The sequence below is a fragment of the Diabrotica virgifera genome, chromosome 5 (genome assembly GCF_917563875.1).
Source record: "Diabrotica virgifera virgifera chromosome 5, PGI_DIABVI_V3a".
In the NCBI taxonomy this organism is placed as follows: Eukaryota; Metazoa; Arthropoda; class Insecta; order Coleoptera; family Chrysomelidae; genus Diabrotica; species Diabrotica virgifera.
In genome coordinates, this window is record NC_065447.1 from 251105967 (window position 1) to 251118545 (window position 12579).

Consider the following 12579-nt stretch of genomic DNA (forward strand, 5'->3'; position numbering starts at 1 on the left):
AAAATTACTTCAAATATTATTAAAAAAAAATGAAAAAAAATTGTTTAAACAAATTTGATGGTGTATATAACAATTAATTTATTTAAATAATGCATACTCGTACTGTACGCAAAAAAGTACATACAAATTAAAAAAAAAGAAACGTCGAAATTCATAGGCGAGAACAAGAGATACAGCTAACATTTCCTTCCCCCTTCTCATCGATCTCTTAAGTTTCGAGGCCGGCCGATTTTAAGGGTCACATTTTGAAGTTTTGTGGACGATTTGTTTGAAAGTATATATTTTTTATACTTGGTACATTAAAACTCTGAAGTATGCTCTTTCCAATGTGACTAATTTGATTTCGTAATTGTTATAAAGAAAGCTGCTGTGAATTAAAAAATGGGGGGCGGCAACTTCGTCCCTAACTGTCCTAGGACAATTTTTTCTTTTTTTAAATTTGTATAAAAATTCAGTCTTTCTAAATGTGAAAAATAATTTTTCTACGGGTAATGGTTCAAAAGTTATTCAAATTGTTTATAAGCAAAAAATCGACATGTTCTTGCAAAATAATTTTGCGATATTTAGAATTATTTTTTGTCATTCTTTTTTAATTAAGTTATTAGCATAAATCTTCTTCTTTCATAAACTATCCAAAGTATTACTGTAACTTCATCATTTTCTGACTTATAGTGTTACAAAAAAAATTAATTTGGGATAAACAAATTAAATAACTTTTAAACTATTTGACCAATTGTTATGAAATTTAGTGTGTAATTTAAGCACCAGAAGTCCCAGTATTTCCCATAATAATAAGATTCTAAGTTCATTTTTAGATAAGTTATGAATATTTATAAAAACTCAAAATTTATGAATTATTTTGCAATTTTCTAAGCAACCAATAAGGATAGATATATTCAGCGGGAGCCATATTGAAGTTTTTTATATGGTTTATGAGTTTCTTACTTCCAAATTTGTTTAAAATGCTTAGCCATTTGGCAATAAACGAAAAAAGCGAAAATTTAGCGTTTTTTGATCTTCAATTGTTTATAACTATGTATATCATCAAAATCGGTTGCAGGAAACATATAGGTGATTATTATAGATGTCCACACTACTCAAAAAATTTGGTTTCGGCCTGGAGGGGGTTGTGTCACCAACAGGCTATTTTTTTCCTTATTTCTCTGAACTATAAGTACCTATATTAGGAAAATCTACTGAAACGTTCTTTAAAAACATGACTATATAATATCTTATCAGTCTCTAGGGAAAATCCAATTGTTATAATAAATATAAGTTTTGAGTCCTAAGTTCAACAATTAGGCCAGAGCATTTAGCATTAAAACACCGGAATAAATTGGTTTTTAAATACAGCACCTAGAGACTTGAAACTTTTTGAATTGTGTTCAGGATGATGTCAAGAAAAAGTCTACAATAGAAAAATTGGTTGAAATGCATAATTTCATTTTAAAGTGCATAAATGGATCGGAGAATGCCAGTGGCGTGCTGGAACTTTTCAAGCGGCCCGGTGATTTTATAGAAAAGGGGCCTCCCTTCCTCATGTTACCTTCTATAATCAGGATGTTTTATTTTGTTATTTATAAAATCAAAAAAACAAAAATATAAATTATTTTTAAATCAAACATAAAACTTTGGACTCATTGATTTTTTATAATTTGCTATATTTTTTTATTTAACAATAAGCAATCTTACAAATAATAAATGATATCGGAGGTGAAGTTTTCACGATATCAACAAAATTGTCTTTTGTTAGTTCATGTTCATTATCACTTAGATTAATAATATCATCCTTCATATTTTCTGTGACTGAATATATTCATTATTAAATCGATGTTCTATAATTTCAGTATTTTGCCAAATCCTATTTTTTAATAAAATTTATTATCAGAATTTATTTATTATTTAATAATAATAATTATTAAATATTATAATATTATTAATATCGTTTATCAGCAGAATCCACAAGTTTTTATCTAATTGCAGTGGCAGATATGGTAGGATAAAAATTTCTTTATTTTTCAGTAAATGGTTTAAATGTCGTTAAAGGTACTTTATGTATAGACCTAGACCTGAGTCTGTCGGCATTGCTTGTTTTCGAAGTATTTTTAATAAAGTTGTTTCACATTTAGTTTTATAACCATGGGTTCGAAGAACGTGAAATCATTGAAAAACATGGGCAAGGTGTACGAGTAACTATTGAGGTGTTTTTTTGGGACTGAAACGGAACAATGACATTTCAGTTAATTTCAGTGGGGAAAATTGCTTTGACATACGAGCAAGGTTGCGGAACGAATTACCCTCGTATGTCGAGGTACCACTGTATACCATTTTTCATTGTATCAAAGTTTCTAGGATTAGAGTGCTTATATCATCATAAAACGATTTGTCTTGATCAAATTGTTTTTCGATACTTCCAATAATTCGGTCAAAAATGTGCAAGACGTTTTTCCGTTTTTTATTCTGCAGAATTCATACATGTTTGAAGGAAATTGGAAAACCATAAATATACATACTTGTATGTATGAAAATAAAGATTATCTGTAGCAATCTATTTATGTATAGAGTCTTATTCATTTATTTACATTAACTACATACTACTTGACACCGTTCACATGCCAACGCGCGTTTTAATGATTTAAAACGCGGGTTAGCATGTGAACACCATCCGTATTAGTAATCGTGTGTTATTAAAACGCGCGTTAAGCGCCTATATTATTAACAAAATTAACATTCGATTATAAATTTAAAAAAATATTTCTTTTGTTACGTCTAAATTTTTTTGTGAAAAATCCTATTTGACCGGCCTCAAGAGGCCGCGGCCTCTCGGTGATTGCACCGATTCATTTATATGGCCAGCACGCCACTTGAAAATGCATAAATATGTCAAGAAAAGTATATTAAGGGCCAGATTTTATTACTCGGGGATTTTTGGGGTCGGGTCGCTGATGCACCTGATGCAAAGTGCTAATGATGCAAACAGAATACACGGAGCATTTTTGGGGCTGTTGAACACAAATATGCCATCATAACCGAACCCTGGAGCACCTGGTGCTCACAGTAACTGCTAAGTCATGTTATCTTCTGGAGTTTGGAAGGTTTTTTGGGGACGAGGTGCACCGGAGTCGGTTCTGATGGCGTATTCTAGTTCAGCGATCCCAAAAATCAACGAGTAACAAAATCTGGCCTTTAATACAATTATTTTGACATGTTTATGAACTTTTGGATGCATTTTATGCATTTTGAAATGCAACTACGCATTTCCAACCGATATTATCGCAACGATATTATCTTGAACACAATGCAAAAAGTTGCAAAATCTAGGTCGATTTCTCTCTCTTCAATCCTGACCCCCGGAGGGAGTGTAGTGGTCGACGTGATGTCGTGTATTGTTCGTATCCAAAGATTCGTCCCTGGTCATTTCTTTTAACTCATGCATAGGTCTTTTGCATTTAACTCATGCATGAGATCGATTTAGAAAAATACGCTACTTAACAAGAGACTTTAAAGCCAGAACTTGGGCCATTGAAGACAACACTGGAACTCTGAGAACAAACAGAGAAGATATAGCAGAGACATGGAGATCGTATTGCAGGGACCTATATAAAGATGATCAACGCCAAGAATCTGTTAACCAAATCTCTGACGAGGTGGAAGAAAAACCTGATATACTTCAAAATGAAGTAAAATTCACGATTAGTAAGCTCAAATATAATAAAGCACCAGGTCCAGATATGATAACAGCCGAAATGTTCAAAGCCACAGAACAAACTGGCGTAAAATTACTTCATCTACTCTGTAACTAAATGTGGCATTCTAAACAATGGCCTGAAGACTGGACAAAACCTACAATAACGACAATTCATAAAAAAGGCAGCTTCCATAAATGCGACAATTATAGAACTATTTCTCTTATATCACATGCCAGTAAAATAATGCTACATACAATCAATAAGAGACTAAAAACATTCCTTCAAAAAGAGAAATTCCACAAGAGCAAACTGGATTTACCAAAGGTAGAGGTACTCGAGAACACCTGTTGAATATAAGACAGATAATCGAAAAATCTAGGAAATTCAATATTCCACTGTACATATGCTTTATAGATTATCGTAAGGCGTTCGACAGGGTCAAGTGGAGACACTTATGGCGAATACTAAAAGAAGTAGGCGTACCCCAACACCTGCTTATTTCGCTTATAACTGAACTATACGAACACACTACTGGATCAGTTAAAGTGCTTGACAAACTTTCAAACGAATTTCATCCAGAACGGGGTGTCAGACAGGGATGTATACTATCTCCACAATTATTCAATATATATGGAGAGCATATTATGAGAAGAGCACTTGAAGGATGAGAAAAAGGCATCTCAATAAATGGTCATAAAATAAACAACCTACGTTTCGCAGATGACACAGCCCTTCTTGCAAATAGTCAAGCAGATCTGATTGATCTTATACGACTGGTTGAAAACGAAAGTCAAATATTTGGTCTGCAATTAAACATACCAAAGACAAAGATCATGATAGTGGATAGACTACATATCAATCATCCACACATAACCACAATTGACCGGTTTGAGGTTGTGAGCTCATACTTATATCTGGGATCATGAATCACAAACACGTCTTTTGCATATTCCAGTAATTTGATCGATCTATCTTGTTGGGGATCTTCCTCGTGATCTTCGGCCTTCCACCTTTCCTTGTATAATGAATCTTTCCAAGTTTTCTGTGTTTGCTCTCATAACATGTCCAAAGTATTTTAATTGTTGGAGATGGACTTTACTGGAGAGTCGTTGGCTATCTTTTAGCTCTCTTAAAATTGAATTATTTGTTCTATGGTCTGTCCAAGGAATTCGTAGCATTCCTCTCCAACAGAACATTTCACTGGGGTCCATCTTTATTCTTTCCGATTTTCTCAGGGTCCAAGATTCACATCCTTAGGTCAGTATTGGGAATATTAAGCACTTGATTAACCTCATCTATAAGGCTATTGAAACTTGACAGTCTTCCATATTGTGGTCATTTTTGCTGTGGCAAAAGTGTGGAGGTCGATTTAATTTGTGCTAAATGCCATGGTCTTAATTAAACTATTTTAGTAAGTACATATTTATTAGAAGTGGGCATTCCAAATTTGTAAATATTAAGGAGGAAAATATGCACATGAACAGATGAATCTACAACGAATGTAAATAGTACTTATCAGTGAGATTATCATAAAATTGTTATCAAAGAAAAAAAACTAAGAGAACACAAATGTGTTTACTGTTTATATATTTTGCAATATGAAATATCTTTTTGGAATATTTTAACGAAACACGAGCTGAAGTGGATCAATAATCGCAATTTTTTAAGTGTTTTTGCTCGTGTTTATATTGGAATCACTCGATCATTAAATGCTATATTTAAATTGAAAAAAAAATTACCCTACATCTTAAAACATATTTAAAATATAAATCAAGGACAATATAATATTAAGATTCATCATCATCATAAGTGGCTCGACAATCCGTTGTGGATTTTGGCCTGCTCGCAATAAGAAGTCGCCACTCCTGTCAGTCCTGTCGATTCCTGGCAACTTCCCTCCATCTTCTGACCCCTAGAATCTTTAGGTCTTCTCCACATCATCAATCCATCTTATTCGTGGTCGTTCCTCTACTTCTTGTGTCCTCTGGTTTTGAAAAAGTTAATTTCTTACTGCACTCGTGTTCTGGCATTCTAGCAATGTGTCCAGCCCATCTAAGTCTCTGCACTTTAACGAATTTTACAATATCTGGATCGGTGTATAACTGATACAGTTTAAGGTAGTTGTATCTTCGACGCCATATCCCTTTTCATTTACGGCTCCAAAAATCTTTCTAAGAATTTTTCTCTCACAAATACCAAGAAGGTTTTTATCATTTTGAGATAAGGTCCACATTTCAGGCCCATATATCAAAACCGGTCTTATTAAGGTCTTGTATATATTGAGCTTTATGCACGTTTTATATTTTTATTTGTTAAATGTTTTTGTTGACCGTGAACAGGTCTGTTTGCATTTGCTATGCGTCTTTTTATTTCGTCACTTGTCGTGTTTATTGAGTTTACTTGCGATCCAAAATATGTGAATTCTTTGATTTGCTCAAAGGTATGGTTGTTTATTGGTATTTAAATTGTCTGTTGAATATTTCGTGAGTTCTTAGAAACCAACATATTTTGGTTTTTTCCTCGTTTATCACAAGTCCTAATTCATTTGCCGCGTCCACAAGCTCGGCATTGAACCATGGCTCTCATACTTCTGCCCACTATAACTATATCGTCAGCGAATGCGAGGATTTGCGTCGAACTATTAAAAATAGTTCCATTCATTTTAATATTTACTTTTCTGACTGCCTTTTCCAAGGCAATATTAAAGAGGAGACATGCCAGCGCGTCTCCCTGTCTTACACCATTATTATTAATGTCAAAGAACGTCGAGTTTTCTCCTTGAATTCTAACGGACGAGCTTACATTTTGCATTGTTAGTTGGGTCAACTTAACCATCTTAGATGGAATCCCAAAGTCTACCATTGCATTATATAATGCAATTCTTTTAACACTGTCATAGGCTGCTTTGAAGTTGTCGAAAAGATGGTGGGTATATTTTATATTCTAGTGATTTTTCTAGAATCTGCCTATGTGCTTGAATTTGATGTACAATATCATTTGTAAAACGTTCATTCAACGGAATCACTCGATCATTAAATGCTGTATTTAAATTGTAAAAAAAAGGTTTAAACTGCTTGAATATTATAATAGTATCTGCCCTAAATCTTAAATTATATTTCAAATATAAATCAAGGTCAATAATATTAAGATTACAAATATAGAATATCGAGACCAATCTCGTGGAAATATCTAATACAATTTCTTCTCGTATTGATTTTCTTTTTATCAGATTATTTTTGTTATTGGTTGACAATAGCTGAGCTGAAATCATTTTTACGGTTTTTAATAAAATTTTCTCTTTTTGATGCCGATCAATTTTCTATATTATATATAATATAAATACAATAATACATAATATACATACGATATAATAAAAATCAAATATCAGGTGGCAATGGAAAAAAGCATAAAGTTTCTATGAAAACAGCTAGCGAAGGGCAAAAAAAATATTCCAAGTAAAATCTAAAAGGTAATAGAGACATCAAATAAAGACAGGGGAAAATAATATGTACTTATTATTAAAAAATTATACAGAGCATTATATCTTCGTCTTCCTCATTATACTTAAGCAATAATTTCAAAAATGATGAATCTCAGCTCTGTTTGGACATGTCTAATCGGAAGTTTGCGTTTTTGCATCAGTCGTCAGTCACAATGGATGAATTATGGATCCATCACTTTCTGCGGGATAAAATCGGCAGACATCTGAGTGGACAGCACATGGAGAAAGTCGTCCACCAAAGACGCAACAAACTCGGAAAGGTTATGACCTCTGAATTTTAGGACCCGCAAGGAATTATTAAAACCTTTTTATATACTTGGCTTGGTTGGTGTCACGGACTCCGCAAACTTTATAATCCAATTTAAAAATAGTTCTAGGCTACCTAGACACCTGAAATTTTCAGGATAGCTTAGAACTAGCTAACAATGCAATAGATTACTGCTATTATACAGGGTGATTAATAATTAGTGGGGTGAAGCTCCGTAGATCCATTATAGTAACGTATAGCAATAAAACTTAATAACAAAAATTGTAGCGAACTTTGAGCTTCACATTACAAAATTAGTTAGAATGTTACAGGGTGTTCGATAACATAGTGGCAGACCAAACTTATGTTTTTTTAAATAGAACATCCTGTATTTTATTTTATATTCGAAATCTTCGTAACTTTTCGATTACAAAAATATAAAGGTTTGGTATGTTATACGGGGTATTTACAAAGTTATAACCAATTTTATATGAAAATCGTAACAAGTTTAACTACCTGTATAAATAAAAGCAAGCACAAGGTCAATGGTTTATTGACTTCATATTTTTTATTTATTGTCAAAATTTTCGAAAATGGTTGTTTTGCTAATTTTCTTTATATTGAATACAGGGTGAGTCAAAACGCAAATACTTTATTTTCTCAGTAATTTTAAATAGAACACCCTGTATTTTATATCATTATCGAAAAGTACCATTACCATACTATAATTTTTGTATAACATTCCCTATGCGTAAATTTATTAGTTTTCTAGGTATGTAATATTATTTTTCAGAGCAAAATTATTAATAATTAGGGGTCTAAATCTTTCCAAATTTTAAGTAAGCCATGACTGAATAATTGTCTAAAACTTACAATTTACGATTGCTGATTATCAATCTGTAATCAAAGTTGGCTACAATTTTTGTTATTAACTTTTATTACTATCTATTACTTAAAACGGATTTACAAAGCTTTACCCCACTGACCAATCACACTGTATGGATAAATCGTTTTTTTTTATTTCAAACTATTTTCAAAATGTGACTAATGCAATGATATTTTAAAGTACGTTAAATCGATATCTACAAATTGATGGTACCTTAGTGGCATTAGACTGCAGATCGAGAGGTCCCCAGTTGGAATTCAGCTGTTGCGTATCTTTTTTTAATTGTTTTAATAAATAATTAAAAGTTCATATACTTAAAATTATATATACCATTTTAAACAACCGTGGTATTATAAAAAATACTATTTTATACTAGTGTAATTTTTGGAATCATAATTATAAATAACAGTTAATACACCTACTAAAAAATCATATTTTATAAGTTAATTATTCTTTCCAAACATGTCATGTTGTGTCCTATATGTATGTACAATAACAAAACCGTGATATTATAAAAAGTACTTTTTTATTAGAGTGTAATTTTTGGAATTTTAAGCATGTTATCGTTAAATCGTTTATCGTTAAATTATTTTATATTCTTGCCTATAAATAATAAAAAGGTTTTAAGTATTATAAAAAAGTTCTTTTTTATAAAAGTGTAATTATTTTTATTTCAACCAATCAACAGCCACTACCTAAGGGTAAGCACAGAACAAGTAAGTCGCGGTGGAGGTGTAGGTCGCGGTAGATGCCACTAGTTAAGTCGCGGTCGATGTCGACAGCACATACCAAGGAGATCACCTGCGCTGTCAGTCGAGATAGAACCACTATCAAGTGAAGCAGATAGAAAGAACCAAATTTGATAAAAGGGGTCCTTTTTGAGTAAGATTGTGCAAAAAATCCGGACTATTATTGGTTTATTGGAGCATTTGTATACCGAAATCGCAAAGCAAAGGTCTCATTTGTTTAAGAGAAAATTGTTGTTTCACCAAAATAATGCACCGTGTCACATGTGGATGAAACCGATGGCAAAAATTGCACGAATTTGGCTTTGAATTGCTTAGGCAGCCACTGTGTAGTCCAGATCTGGCCCCCAGCGATTATCACCTTTTTTCCGACCTAAAAGTGCTCCGTGGTGATGAGGAAGTAATCACCCAAAATGATGCCTATTTTGAAGGCAAAGATAAATCGTTTTACAAGAACGACATGGAAAAATTAGAAAAGTGTTGGAATTATTATATTTTGACCTTGCCCAAGGTGATTATTTTGACTAATAAAGAATAATTTTTGCAAATAATGTTGTTTTACCAGTTAGATCCGGGACGTATTATTGACCGACGTGTTATACAAAAAATCAAAAATATTAAAAAGTTTTTGGTTTATAAACTTTTACATTATAAGTTACTATAATAATATGGCATATTTCTTACAGTTTTAAAATCTTTACTAAACTATTTTTATTTATCACTATATAAACAGATTGTTTATATGTAGATTAAAATATACGTATAGAGTAACTTTATCAATGGTACAAACTGAAATAAAAATAAATCTTCCACGAAAATATAAACACGTCTACTTTCATTGTTTCTAGAGGTAAATAAAATGGTTCAATATACTCTTTGTTTTTGTTTATTTTTTATAAACTATGATTAAAAAATAATATTATGATCACTTCGGAAAATTTTTTCAGTGGTTGGTTGTAGACCATAATACTTTTATTAAATAAAATAATAGTATATAAATTAATTTATGGAATTTAAGGGAATCCAAATGCTCAATCGGGTTAGGATTTGAGGATCTTGGGTTGATTTTTGACTATACAGTCAGTCCTGGCGCTGGGGCATAAGGTACATACCTGCCTGCAAAACTAGCAGCTGTTGTCCTTAGTTTTTTTTTAAATTAGACAGGGGCGCCGGCCTACAGTGCATCCCTTGCTTGCCCATTATCGCCGGCCCTGCCTACAGTATGCTTTAATAAAACGAAGAGCAATAATTAGCAATACATATTAATTGATTTCGCACATCTATTGGTCTGTTGCTTAAAGAATGTAATTGCTCACCGATCAAGTGTTATAATTGATCTACTACATTTTTAGATAATCTAAATCTAGCTTTAAAATCCATATCATCAAATTCAATAAAAAGGTTTTTCTTCTCTGATAATAATCAAAATAAATATATTAGGTAGGTATACAAAATTCACATCGTCTAATAGAATCACGTTTAACTGTAATACAATTTTGATAATTTTAAGTTAAACTGACGAATTACCAATATTTAAAGTGAGGTCAGTTTATTCGAAGATTAAATATTTATTTGGTCGATAATGAAGAAATAACTTATTTTGAGTTTATTCGTAGAATAAGTTTTATTTGACGTTGTGAAACCTAGATGTGTCAGTTTTATTGGTCGAAGAACTTTATTTATAGAATTTGGTGATATCGGAATTTATAAAGGTGTTATAAAAAGTGCTCGAATAGACCAGTGCTAATCTAATGTTAACTGCTGTAGTCAGTAATATGATAATAACATTATTGGTACTTACATATCAGTACAAGAACTGTGCAGTATAAAATGTGGTGTTAAATTGTAATTTAAAGCCCATATGTCTTCTTCTTCTTCTTCTTCTACGGCACTACAGCCCAAATTGAGCCTTGGCCTCCTTTATTCTTTGCCTCCACCCTTGCTAGTCTGTGGCTGCTCTTCTCCATACACGGACTTCTAAAAGGGCTTGTGAGTCGCTGTTTACTGTGTCTTCCCAGCGCTTTCTTGGCTTTCCAACCGGTCTCTTTCCCTGCATTCTAGAATTCACTGCTCTTTTTGGTAGCCTATCCTCTCCCATTCTTATCACATGTCCGGCCCATTGCAATCTTTGTATTCTAATGAAGTCTGACAGGGGTGCTTCCTTATAAAGTTGATAAAGTTCGTTGTTGTATCGACTTCTGAAGATTCCGTTTTCCCTCACAGGTCCTAGTATTCTCCTCAGTACTTTCCTTTCGAATGTGTCGAGTTTGTTTTTGGGTGTTTCTTTCAGGACCCAGGCTTCACTGCCAGGCTTATTGGTCGAATTAAAGTTTTATAGATTCTCATCTTTGTATTTCGCTGGACACTTTTAGACCGAAATATATGGGAGAGGGCAAAATAAGCTCTGTTTGCCTGCGTTATTCTCTTCCGTATTTCTCCATCTTCTGATCCGTCGGCATATATTTCTACTCCCAGGTATGTAAACTTTCCAAGCGTTTCAATGTCATCTTGATGTATAATGTTTTGTGGCACTACATTTCTTCTCGTCTGAGTAATTTTTTTTTTGTTTTTTCTGTGTTAATTTCCAGACCTAGCAATTTTGTTTGTGTTTTTAACTCTGCGTATGTTCCATGTGTCTTCGTCGATTTTAAACTCATGAAAACATAATACATCCCTGTCTAAATCCTCTCCTGATATCAATTTCTGAACTGGGCTTGTTATCTATTACAATTTGTGCCCTTTGATTCCAGCAAAGGTTTGTTGTTATTCTCAACTCACTTTTGTTTATGATTTTGTTCTTTAGAATTTGGACTAATTTTGTCCATGTCCACTTTGTCAAATGCTTTTTTAAAATCACCGTAACATTCACATCCACATTTATGTTCATGATCTTTGAGCTATTACATTAAAAGCAAATAACACCTCTCTGGTTCCTAGTCCGTTTCTGAACACAAACTGACTATCATCTATTCCTTCTTTGAGTTTTTTATTTATATGACCATGTATTATTTTCAACAATAATTTGAGAAGATGAGTTATTAATAATATTGTTCTGTATTCACTGCAATCTTTAGCTTTTGTATTTTTAGGGATAGCACAGAAGGTGGATAGTAACTATTGTTTCGGTATGAGTCCTGTTTTGTACACTGTGTTAAACAAGTCTACAATAATGTTTAAGGTTTAATCATTTCCTTTAAACTGCTTTGCCATTTTTGCTGCTTTTAATGCCTTTTTAATATCCTCTTTTAATATCTATAAAACCGTATCATCTTTTACTTCTAGTTCCATCTGATCTGTTTTTTTTGTTTTTTTTTTAACAATTTATTAATGTATTCTACCCATCTCTTTAATTTTTCGTTAGTAATCAACATACGTTTCCTATTTGTATTTTTCACCATTCCTGGTTCTCCTTTTCTATTGCTGTGAGTTAATTCTTTAATTTTTTTGTGTATGTTAAAACTATCATGTTTTTTTCTGGCATTCTTCTATTTCTGCCAATTGTTATTTTA

At 32.4% G+C, this 12579-nt stretch overlaps 1 protein-coding gene across 1 annotated transcript in view; it reads right to left on the minus strand.

Annotated features, from left to right (window-relative positions):
• LOC114338064 (uridine phosphorylase 1) overlaps positions 1-12579 on the minus strand; it is a 120363-nt gene that overhangs the window by 75009 nt on the left and 32775 nt on the right. The gene's annotated exons all lie outside the window — the stretch shown is intronic.